Genomic DNA, 12,693 nt, shown 5'->3' with positions numbered 1-12,693 from the left:
TTGCAGCCCAAGAGGGCCATGCCAGTCCAGAGGCCAAAGAAGACAGTGAGCATTTTCTGATAACATAAACTGTTATTCAGGGTTTACTTACAGGGTGAGAAGTCATGGAGAGATAGATCATGATGGCTGTCTCAGGCCAGGCAGGCATCTCATTCACGGAAGTCGACTGCGCAATGCAAAGAGGAGATAAAGCCTTTTATAAGGGTTTAAGACAAAAAGGCCCTCCTAAGGGTGGGGGAAGCATAGATGTGGGAACAGGTCACTCTGACCCGAGAGGTGGTGCAGGAAGGACTAGAATAACACTTGAACAATTGCATTTTGCTCTTTTTTGTGACACTAAGAGCCTCTCACCTCCTGCCTGCTTCCCATAGAGTTACATTTTAAGGTCAATTTACCCTTTTTCTCTTTACTGGCTTAGAAAGACAATAGGTTAAACATTTAGCTGCCTAGGTCACACAGACTGCTGTGCACCAAAGATCTGCAGGCCTGTTTTGCTCAGGCCATGGGTTGCCACAATATCCTTATTAGAGTTTCCCTTATTACAGCTACATTTTGGTCTTATTACATTAACATTTATCCATTGTGCTTTGTTATGAACTCTGGAATTTAACACACTCTGCTTCTCCAATAAACTATAATTGTTGTTGGTTTATTCTTGTGTGGTGCTCAGACTGATAAAATGTCACCATTGATTTCCATTTCTATCCATCTCTTTATCTTTTCCACATTTTCCTGTCCTACTGGGAAGTTTTGTTTATTTTTCAAATAAGACAGTATGTTCCAAGCCCATTCTGTTTAATTGTTACCTTGAACCATGGAATTACCTACTTTTAGTGAAGAAATCATAGTTCCATCTAATGGTGAAAAGCATTAAAGACTAAGTTATAAATGACGTTGGGGAAACTATAAATCCTTGTGCAAAAGAATGAAGTTAGACCCCTGTCTCACACTATATTCAAAACTCAACTCAAAATGGGACAAGTACCTATATTTAAGAGCTGAAACAGAGCTGCTGCCATGAAGTTGACCAATATCATGCTGCAGAGCTTCCGCTCGCCGAGGTGTTCCGCAAGATCTCAGGATTAACTGCTTTGACTTCAGCGCCGATGATGAGACAGTCATTTTGAGCATTGACAACAACTCCATCATACTCTATGACTGCCAGAAGGGCAAACAAAAGAGAACCCTATACAGTAAGAAATATGGCACGGACCTCATCAGATACACACATACAGCAAACACAGTGGTTTACAGCTCTAACAAAACAGAGGTACTATTCATTACCTGTCCCTGCATGACAACAAATACATTACATAGTTTCCTGGACATAGCAAAAGGGTAGTGGCCTTGTCCATTTCATCTGTGGATGACATGTTCATTTCTGGGTCTCTAGATAAGACCATCCAGTTCTGGGATCTCTGGTCTCCTAACTGCCAGGGCCTCATGCATCTACAGGGCAAGCCATTTTGTTCTTTTTTTTTTTTTTTTTTTAATTTTTATTTTGAAATAAGTTCAAGCTTACAGCACAGTTGCAAAAATAATATAAACCCCCTACAGAGAACTCCAGCATACCCCCCACCATATACCCAAATCTTCCAATTTTAATATTTTGCCACCTTTGTCATATCTATCTGTCTGTCTACCTACCTACCTACCTACTTAGCCATTTTGTTCTTTTGATCCAAAATGGTTAACTTTTGCTGCAGATGCCAATTCTTAAATGGTCAAACATTGTGACCTTCATTCTTTTGATAAGGGGCCATTTGCAGCCTTTAAGATGCAGTATGGGAAGTGGGGCAAGACGGCATAGAGATGTGTGGAATTTACTTCTCTAGACCAAGTAGTAGATAGCTAGGAACAACTAGTAAATACTCTAGAACAACTGTTGGGGGACATCCATGACTGAACACACATGATACATCAGCCTGGAATGGGTAGAATGGCTGATCTCACAGCATAGGACTGTAAGTAAAGCTCCCTCAACTGTGGGGCTGGCACCCCTCCCCCACTGGCACAGCAGGTTGAGTTGAAACATTCCTTGTGAAAAAAAGAAGCAGGTTACCTGGAGCGAGGGATAGTAATTCAACGAAGATCCAGTTGTGGTGTTAATTAACAAATTTGGACCACTGAATACAAGCGGCAAGCACAGATAAACCCAAAGCAAGCAGGAAAGGAACTTGAGGTTCCTCTTGGCAGAGAGGAGACAGGGCTGATGAAAAAAATACAGAAATAATTAAAAACAGAGGTGTTTGGAGACAGCTGAGCTCAGAATATGGGAAAATGGCTGTGTCCCAAGAAAAGGGGCACAGAGAACTGGGTATCAACACCAATCGGTGAAACTGGGAGCTGTGGACTGGCTCTGAAAAGGGGTTTTCTCTCTTTAACCTTTATCCTCATCCTAAGTAACACATTAGGGAAAGTCTTGCGCATTTTTAATTGTCAGCACTAACTCAGGCAAGGGTGGAGTTAACAGAGTCAGAGAGACAAACGAGGAATTCAAGTGTAGCAGATAACTCCCTACAGGATGTAACTTCCCTATGAAAAGGTGGGTGGGGCCTAGCTCAGGTGGCTGCCCTCCCTCACAGAACTCAGACCTCCGGGCCTGGGGTGGGGGTGGGGGAAACCAGAAACAACTTAAGCTTCACTTCTGACACCCCCATCCCCTGATCAGGACAGGGTCTGCTGAGAATTAAAAGGACCATACCTCTTTGCACCAGTGGGGAGCTATAGGCTGACAAGCACCACCTGCTGGACAGAATAGGAAAAGCACAGAGTCTAGAGGCCTCACAGGAAAGTCTCATAATCTTCTGGGTTTCACCCTCAGGGAAACCTGATAGTGAATACAGTCTCCTCCTGAGACCTGTGCCTGTCTGGTCTGGGAAAATCTGATTGGGGTAATCAAGGAAACCAGATGCCTAGACAACAAAAAACCATGAATCACACTAGTAAAAAATGAAGATATGCCCAGTCAAAGGAACAAACTTAACACTTCCACTAAGATAAAGGAACTAAACAACTAATTATTGATCAAACAAATCTCCTAAATCAATCCAAAAATCAAATCAATATGTTGAGGGAAGATATGGCAAAAGAGATGAAGAATATAAAGAAGACATTGGGTGAACATAAGGAAGATCTAAAAAGTTTGAATAAACAATTGGCAGAACTTATGGGAATGAAAGGCACGATAGATTAGATGAAAACCACAATGGAGATATACAACAGGAGATTTGAAGAGGCAGAAGATAAGACTCATGAACTGGAGGACAGGACAGCTGAAATACTACATGCAAAAGGACAGATAGGGAAAAAATGGAAAAATATGAGCAGGGTCTTACGGAAATGAATGATAACATGAAACACTTGAAAACACATGTCATGGGTGTCCCAGAAGGAGAAGAGAAGGGAAAGGGGGCAGAAATAATAATGGAGAATATAATCACTGAAAATTTCCCATCTCTTATGAAAGACATAAAATTCCAGATCCAAGAAGCGCAGCATCCCCAAACAGAATAGATCTGAGTAGACCTGCACCAAAACACTTAGTAATCAGATTATCAAATGTCAAAGACAAAAAGAGAATTCTGAAAACAGCAAGAGAAAAGTGATCCATCACATACAAGGAAGCTCAATAAGATTATGGATGGATTTCTCAGTAGAAATCATGAAGGCTAGAAGGTAGTGGTATGTTATATATAAGATACTGAAAGAAAAACTGCCAAACCAAGAATTCTATATCTAGCTAAACTATCCTTCAAACATGAGGGAGAGTTTAAAATATTCTCAGACAGACAATGAGAGAGTTTAAGAACAAGGTATTTGATCTACAGGAAATACTAAAGGGAGCACTACAGATAGATAGGAGAGAGAGATTTGGAGCACAATATTGGGTGATGTTAGCACAATAAATTAAGTACACTGAACAAAGATGACTGAGTACAGTTGAAAGAGGAAGGTTAGGGACATGTAGGACACCAGAAGGAAAGATAGAAAATAAAGACTAGAACTGTACAACTTAGTGAAACCTAGAGTGGTCAATGATTGTGATTAAATGTACAAAAGTGGGAGAACAAATGAATGTCAACTTTGCAAGGTGTCAAAAATAGAATGGGATTGGGAAAAATACAATCAATACAAACTAGAGTCTATACCCCAGAGATCCTCTTTTGTTGCTAAGATGTGGCCTCTCTCTCTAAGCCAACACTGCAGGTAGACTCATTCTCCTCTCTCTTATGTGGGACATGACTCCCAGGGATATAAATCTCTCTGGTAACGTGGGACATGACTCATGGGAATGAGCTTGGCCCTGGCATTGTGGGATTAAGAAAGCCGTCTTTGACCAAAATGGGGAAGAGAAATGAAACAAAATAAAGTTTCAGTGGCTGAGAGATCTCAGAGCTGAGAGGTCATTCTGGAAGTTATTCTTATACATTATATAGATATCCCTTTTTAGTTTTTAGTGTGTTAGAATAGCTAGAAAGAAATACCTGAAACTGTTGAACTGTAGCCCAGTAGCCTTTATTCTTGCAGATGACTATATAACTATATAGTTTACAGTGTGTGACCATGTGATTGTGAAAACTTTGTGGCTCCCACTCCCTTTATACAGTGTATGGAAAGATGAATAGAAAAATGAAGACAAAAAGTAAATGAATAATAGGGAGGGATGGGGGTATGGGATATTTTAGGTGTTCTGTTTTACTTTAACTTTTATTCTTACTGTTTTTCATGTGTGGTAATGAAAATGTATTAAAAATTGTGGTGATGAATGCACAACTCTATAATGGTACTGTGAACAATTGACTGTACACCGTGGATGATTGATATGTGAATATATCTCAATAAAATTGAATTTTAAAAAAGAAGCAGTATGATCAGACTTGTGAGTGGACAGCACTGAAGTTCAGCAGTGATGGCAAGCTCATCCTCATCTGCACCAACAACAGCTTCATCAATCTCTTTGAAGCATTCAAGGGAGTGGTGATGCATACATTTGCAGATTATGCCAATAGCAAATCTGGCACACTGGAGGCCTCATTTCCCCCAGACTTCCAGTTTATATGACTGGTTCAGAGGATGGCAAGTCTGTGTTTGGAATGGAGAGAGTGGTATACAAGTAGTAGTGTTGGATCCAAAGATACAGGCTCCATCACCTGTGTGCAGTTCAACTCCAGTTTTCTTGACCTTTGCCAGTGCATGTTCCAACAAGGCCTTCTGGCTGCCCATCACTGATGACTGACACCAATGCTGCTCTGATGCGTCTGTACACTGAGCACAACCAGCCAGACAAACTCAGAGGGGCTGAGATAATAGTAGGATTGGATCATTTGACTGAGCTAGAGAGCATCCTTTCACATGGCCTTTCCAAGGATATTGCTGTACATCTGCTCAAGAGAAAAAAAATCCTTTGCCATGCTCCTTCAAAAGGACTCTTGGTTCAGCAGACTCATTTTGGGACACAGATTTTCTACTGTCACTGCACTGAGTTCCTCCAGAGGAGTGACCAGGCTCATGAGTAGAGCATAGTGGGGCCTTCAAAATGACTTCAATTCTGAATGTATGTGCTGCTGAGGAACCGGAAGGTAGTTCTTCACATCCCTTCTCCCACGCCCATAAATTCATGGGAAGCCACAGTTCTGTTTTTGAGATACTAGGGTAACTCTTTGCCTCTTGCCCTCACCCTGCATGTCTTGCTACTGGATCTTCCTGTGTTGTTGTAGCATTATTCCACAACCATCATGTTTCTTAGGTGCCAAACATGGAAATAAGTTCATATATCTTGGGGTCAGAAAAAGTACCAGATACAAAAGGACCTTTGGTTGCAAGGAAGTCATGCAGTTAGTAATGAGGGGTGAGAGTGGGGGTCAGGGTCCTGGGTATGCCTCATGTCCCTAAGTATTGGTTAGAAAAAGCCCCAACAGCCTGAGAGGGGTAGCAGATGAGTTCCCAGGGCTGGGACGTTTAGAAACAGCTTAGTGCAGTCCCCCTGTCATCAAGACAAGCCCGTGGTCCTCCTGGGTGCCTATCAAACTTTTCTTTGTGTGTAAAAGTGAGGTGGGAGCCTATTTTTGTGCCTTAGCTACATCACATTTTCCTGTGGGCCAGTGTTGTGGGGTGAGTCTGAGTTGTTTACACTGATGCTTCCTTGCCCACTACCAATTCTGTACGTAGTCTCCTGATAATACCACCTTTTTTCCTCAGCTCCCCAACCAAGAATGGATATAGGCCTTTGCTATATGTTACATTTAGCCTTTTTAAATGACCTTTGATTTTTGTTTGTACTTTAGCATAGTGTGTGCACCTCCATTTAAATATCTGTGCGTATTTGTGTATATATACATGTACCTCTCTCCCTCTCCCTCCCTCTCCTTCCCTCCCTCCCTTCCTCCCCCCCCCCCTTTCTCTCTCTCTCTCTCACCATGGATTTATCCATGGTTGTGAAATGCCATTTTTGTTTTGAACATCTCTGAGAGATGTTATGAAACCTGGTTTCCTTATAATCATCAGCAGTTTCTCAGAGTTCAGCCAAAGGAGTCCTGTGGCCCAGGAGAAAGACTGCATCCTCATTAATAGTGTTTGCTACAAGTGTTTTTCACTAACCTTAGAAAAGGGTTAGCGTTATCTTTTTCCCTTCAAAAGACTGGATAAAGCAAAGTTTCACATGCTTGCTGTTTCCATGGCAGCTTAATGAAAGTCTTGGGATAACTCCTTTGTGTTTCTCAACCTTCACTTTGAGGCCTCCTCTGCAATATAAGCCCCTCTTTTGCCTGGTGATTCTTGTGTGTGCATGACAGTCACTCTTGCGTGCCTTTTGTGCCTTGCTTGCAGCATCTGGGGACAGGATACTGGAACCGGAGCATTTGCAGTTTGTCTGAAGCCTGTTTGACAATTACAGGTCATCCTTTTTTGTGGTATGTCTCCTTGCTGCTTTTCCTTGCCTTTTCTTGGGAGAGGGAGGGGCTCTAGCCAGGCCTGGGTTGAGATGAGCCGAGACTGGTTCATGGCTTTTTCTTACCCTGCATGGCCTTCTTAGAGCAGGGTGAGTGGCAGGTTATTTCACTCAGTTCCCAAACAAACATTTAAGCAGGCAACACACATACTCCCCACAGATGTCAAAGCTGATGTTCAACAAGGTTATGACTTGCTCAAGAGTACATACTGAGACCCTTCTGACCATTCTGGTTTTCTGTGTGTGTTTATTTGTCTCTGTGTGACTGTAAATACACATGTAATTTTTATTTTTTAGTTATTATTTTTTTACATACATCAAATACAAAACCGTTCAAAACAAAAATGGCATTTCACAACCATGGATAAATCCATGGTGCTTCTGGGATACCACCATTCTGAGCAAGAAATCACTTCAATTTAAACTGAAAGTTTTCCTGAAGTCATAAACTTTCAAATCAAATAGATAATTCAGTAATTAATTGGACAATTTAAATATAATACAAATAATTTAATTTACATAATTTAAAGCACCCAGAACAAAATCCATTTCTATTTCTATAGTAATATAAATGCAAAATATTTGTAAAACCCAGAGGAAAATCTATCACAACCAACAATTCCCTACCCAGATGAGAAAACAAGGTAAATAATGTGTTTTCATTAGCCAGGCAAGGCTTAGTTAGACGGCCATTAAAGCTTCCTTCTAGAGAATCATTCCTTTATAGGAAGTCGAAATCCCTATGCTGTATTGACTAAAAATGTCATGATTCAGAGAAACCTAATCAGATGGTTAAAGATATTGCAGTTTAGGACATGTTGACATAAATGGGTAAACAGACTTTTGTAAACTAAACTGTTGACCTGCATGTTTTTTCTTTACCCTCAAAGCATTCCTTACATGTAGGCTCAATCTTTTCAGTATTTGTGTTACTGGTTCAGCAGGAGATGGGAAAAACAGTAACTTCATAGTAAACAGAATGTTATCCAACTGTATATTGTTTACTTTATTGTAAATACTAGTGAATAGTGGTCAATAAATAGTTTCATATTCCTTTAAAAAAAAAGAGTACATAGCTGCAAGGGAGTAAAGCAAGCCATCACTGCTTCTGTTCAGTTGCAGGAATAGAATGTGACTCACTAGCAATTTTGACTTGTTCCTCAGACTAAAAGGGCAAAGGTTGTACTCCTTTCCCAAATGTAGATGGAGCCTACAGCTGCCGAGATGACTGCCACCCACCATGTAGCTCTGCCTTCCCAGAGCAAAGGGTATTAAAGAAATGATCTGAGCTGCTACTGCCCACCCTTGGCCTTTCAGAGGGGGTGTGAAAACCCATGGTAGGAGTACTGTTTAGAGGGAGTGCTTAGAATTGGGTTAACTAGAAAGGCTGCATAATTAACATCTGCAAGCCATGCAGGCACTAAGTATCGCCCAGCAGCGGCAGGACATGTTTTGTATTTGAAATTACCTGTATGTCCAAAGCTGAAGTACCATGTCCTTCAAAACCATGCCACTGCATGGCCCCTTCTGTGAGCCCTGAGGCTGCAGAGCTGGCTCCTGAGTTGGGAAGGAAAGGGAAATGATGGGGGGATGAGGCAGAATAAAAGGAGAAAGGAGTCTATGGACCAGAGAGGCTGAGGGCTGGGGCCAGGGTGGATGGTCTCAGCAGGAGCCAGGGGTGTTCAAGCTCACTTCAGAGGAATGGGCTGCTTGCTGCTCTCTTAAGAGTCCAGGCCAAAGTCACTTATTTGTATGTGACAGTGACATTGACTGCTCAACCACCAGCCAGTGGAGTATTTTTTTTTAAGTTTTCCCTGTTGCAATCATAATTAATGTCTATTAAGGAAAATTTGGGAATTTTAAAAAGAATCAGTTTGCCATCCAAATGCTACCGCTTTACATCTTTTGGCGTTAAATGTTCCTTTAGACATTTCTGTGCTTAGGTTTTTTTGTGTGTTTACATAGTTGTTATTCTTCTGTATATACAATTTTATGAACCTTTTTGTACTTAATATATAAACATTTTTCCATTTTATTAGTCTTAAACAAAAGAGCTAAAACTGTAAACACTTAGAAGATAACACAACACAAACCTTCCCTGGGATTTAGCAGTGGATTCTTAAGACATACCTAAATCATGAGCAACAAAAGAAACAATAGACAAATTTCATTTAATCAAAATTATAAACTTGTTTATCAAAGGAAATTATCAAGAAAGTGAAAGGAAAACCTATAGAATGGAAGAAAATAATTTTGAACTTTGTGTCAGATAAGTGCTTAATGTCCAGAATATTTAAAGAATTTCTACGATGCAACAACAAAACAACCCAATTAAAAACATGGGCAAAGGTCTTGAATAGACATTTCTCTGAAGAAAATATACAAATGGTCAATAAACACCTGAAAAGATGCTCAACATCATTAGCTGCTAGGGAAATGTAAATCAAAAACGTGATACCACTTCACACTCAAAAAGACAAGGATGGCTTTTATTTTTAAAATGGAGAAAAACAAGTGTTGGCGAGGATGCAGAGAAATTAGAACTCTTGTGTGTTGTTGGTGGGAATGTAAAATCATGCAGCCACTATGGAAAGCAACATGGCAGTTTTGGCAGTTCCTCAAAAAGTTACATACAGGATTACGATATGATCTGGAAATAACCAAAGAGAGTAAAAATGGGGGGGTGTGTTTGTTTAAAAAAGAATATAAAGCTACATTACTTTAACTAGTTTGGTACTGGTGCTAAAATAAGTACAAACTGTTCAATGGAACCGAATGTAGCTCAGAAATATATCTGAATATCTATGAGAATGTACTGTATTATATAGTAGCATTAAAAAAAGACAGGCATTTTATGGATACATGGAGGGTTTATGGAGTACAATAAAATCTGCTTACCTACTTTTTTTTAAAATTAAATTCAGTTTTATGTAAATATATTCACGTACATCATCCATGGCGTACAATCCACTGTTCATAGTACCATCATATAGTCATGCATTCATCACCCCAATCTTTTTTTTTTGAAGGAAAAAACTATCTTTATTCACAGAAAATATGGTTATGTAGAAATTTCTAAGGCATCTATAAAAGCAAAAACAAAAACACTAGAGCAAATAAGTAAATCTAACAAGGTCACAGGATACAAGATCAAGATACCAAAATCATTTTATTTTTGTGTATGCACAATAAACAGTTGGATATTGAAATTAAAATATACAATGTACAAAACATCAATGATAGTAAATATTTAAGGATAAATTTAACAATATATGTACTATCTGAACACTGAAAACCACAAAATATTGCTGAATGAAATTAAAGAATTTTAAAACCATCCTCTCCAGGAGGTTACATTCTACTGAAGGAGACAGGCAATAAATAAATAAAATACACATTATCTTAGATATTGATCAGGCCTAAGGAAATAGAGAAGGGGATGAAAACTTGGGGACCAGACTGTTAAAATTTTGAATATATGGTTCATTGAAGGTCATAGAAGGCCTTACTTGCAAATGACTTTTGAGCAAAGAGCTGAAGAAAATGAAAGATGGGTAGCATTTCAGGCAAAGGGAAGGGCAAATGCTAAGATTTTGAGACAAATGTGTGCCTGCCTTGCTTTAGGAAGGTGGAGACCAGTGTGGCTAGAGTGAAGGGAGCTAAGGTGGGGTGAAATAGGAGATGGGATCCAAAAGCTGAGTGGGGACCAGGATATCTAGGGCCCACTGGTCAGTCACACTTCGGCTTTTTTCATGAACAAGATGGGAAAGAAGATTTCAAGCAGCAGAGTGATATAATATTATGACTTATATATTTAAAAGATGGCTCTGGCCCTGTTATCACCCCAATCTATTTTTGAACATTTTCCTTACATCAGAAAGAATCAGAATAAGAATAAAAAATAAAAGTAAAAAAGAACACCCATATCATCCCCCCATCCCACCCTATTTTTCATTCAGTTTTTGTCCCCATTTTTCTTCTCATCCATCCATTCACTAAATAAAGGGAGTGGAATCCACAAGGTTTTCACAATCACACTGCCACCTCTTGTGCTTACCTACTTTTGATAGCAAAATTGAAAATATGTTTTTCAAGGTCTTATTGTACTGATTTTTAAAATAAATCAATTTTGAGATATAATTTTTATGCAACAAAACTCACCCATTTAAAGTATACAGTTTGAATTTGATAAATTATGCACCTGGTGTAATCACCACCCCGGTCAAGATATAGAACATTTACATAAACCCAAAATATTCTTTCATGCCTCTTTTCAGTAAATTTTTCATCAGCCTCAGTTAACTATTGATCTGCTTTCTACACTGCCAATTAATTTTGCCTCTCCTAGAATTTCATTTAAGTGCATCGATACAGTATGTAGTCTTTCTTGCACAGCTTTTTTCTTTAAGCAACATAGTTTTGAGATTCATCCATGTTTAAGTTTTAGGTATTCTTTTTCATTATAGAATAGTGTCCGTCTGTCAATGGACATTTGAGTTGTTTCATGTTTTATGATATTATGACTAAAGCCACTATAAACATTTGTGTGTAAGTCTTTTCATGGATATATGTTTTCATTTTTCCTAGGTAATTGTCTAGCAGTGGAATGACTGACTCACATCAAATATTTATTTGACTTCATAAGAACCTGTCAAAGTGATTTCCAATGTTGTTGCACAATTTTATATCCCCACCATTATTGTCTGAGAGTTCCAGTTTCTTCAAATCCTTGCCAACACTTAGTATTTTCAGTCTTTTTTGTTTTCCCTTACTAGTGGGTGTATAGTGGCATCCTTATGCTTTCAATTTGCATTCCCCTATGTCAAAGCATTCACTAAAAATTGAACATCTGTTTGTGACAAACAAAGAATTGAACTGAAGTATTAATTTGATAAGGGTCATCTAAATAAAATTTACATCTACCCTCAAGCTTAATGGTGGAATCTTGAACAATTTCCTCTTAAGCTTGGGAACAATGAAAGAATGTCAGTATCACAACTTCTATTCATTTTACTGGCATTTAAAAATCATACAGATTGGGGAAAGAAAGGAAGAAACCCTGGCTTTTTTCACAGATCACAAGATTGTACGAAATCTGCCAAAATTCTTCTAAAATTAATAAGTGCATTTAGAAAGGTAGTAGGTTACAAGGTTAATCAGGAACCAATGAGCATTTAGAAAATTAAGTTTTATACAATTTACCATAGAATTTCAAAAACATGAAATAGAGATCATTTAATAAAATGTGTGTAAAACCCATAAGTGGAAAACTGTGCTTATTTCCTGCACTATCTTTATCATCATTTCTAAAACTTTTTATGACTTGTAGTTCCCTTACACTCAAATTGTTTTGAAAAATAAGGGTAGCATGGTAAACATTTTTAGGACAATATAAAGTCTTCAAAATGTATGGAAGCAGCATACTGCTAAGATTTAGAAAGTGCTAGCCCTTCATTCCTCTAGCTTGAGGTATGCACACAAAGCAAAATATTTTTTATTCAGCCAAATGAAAATTATTCTTTGTGAAATTCTCTAAAAGCCTTTGTCAAGTAAATTTCGAGTGTTCTCTTAACTTGAAATGATAATCTTAACATACCTGTTATTGTAATTTAGTGTTTTGGGGTAAGAAGTCATAATGCAAAAAATATATAGTAATAAAAATAAAAATAATAAAGTTACAGACTATTGCAATAATCAAAGTTTTATCATGACATGACAGTGAAGAAAACGGGAAAAAAACAAAT

General features: G+C 38.6%; 1 protein-coding gene and 1 pseudogene across 1 annotated transcript in view; both read left to right on the top strand.

Moving 5' to 3' along the window:
* LOC119521689 (zinc finger protein 260) overlaps positions 1–12,693 on the top strand; it is a 129,351-nt gene that overhangs the window by 60,350 nt on the left and 56,308 nt on the right. The gene's annotated exons all lie outside the window — the stretch shown is intronic.
* On the top strand, positions 1,018–5,239 carry LOC119521698 (annotated as a pseudogene).

The sequence above is a fragment of the Choloepus didactylus genome, chromosome 27 (assembly GCF_015220235.1).
Source record: "Choloepus didactylus isolate mChoDid1 chromosome 27, mChoDid1.pri, whole genome shotgun sequence".
Lineage (NCBI taxonomy): Eukaryota > Metazoa > Chordata > Mammalia > Pilosa > Megalonychidae > Choloepus > Choloepus didactylus.
Note: the sequence above shows the minus strand (reverse complement) of the source record. Positions and strands in the feature narration are given on the sequence as shown.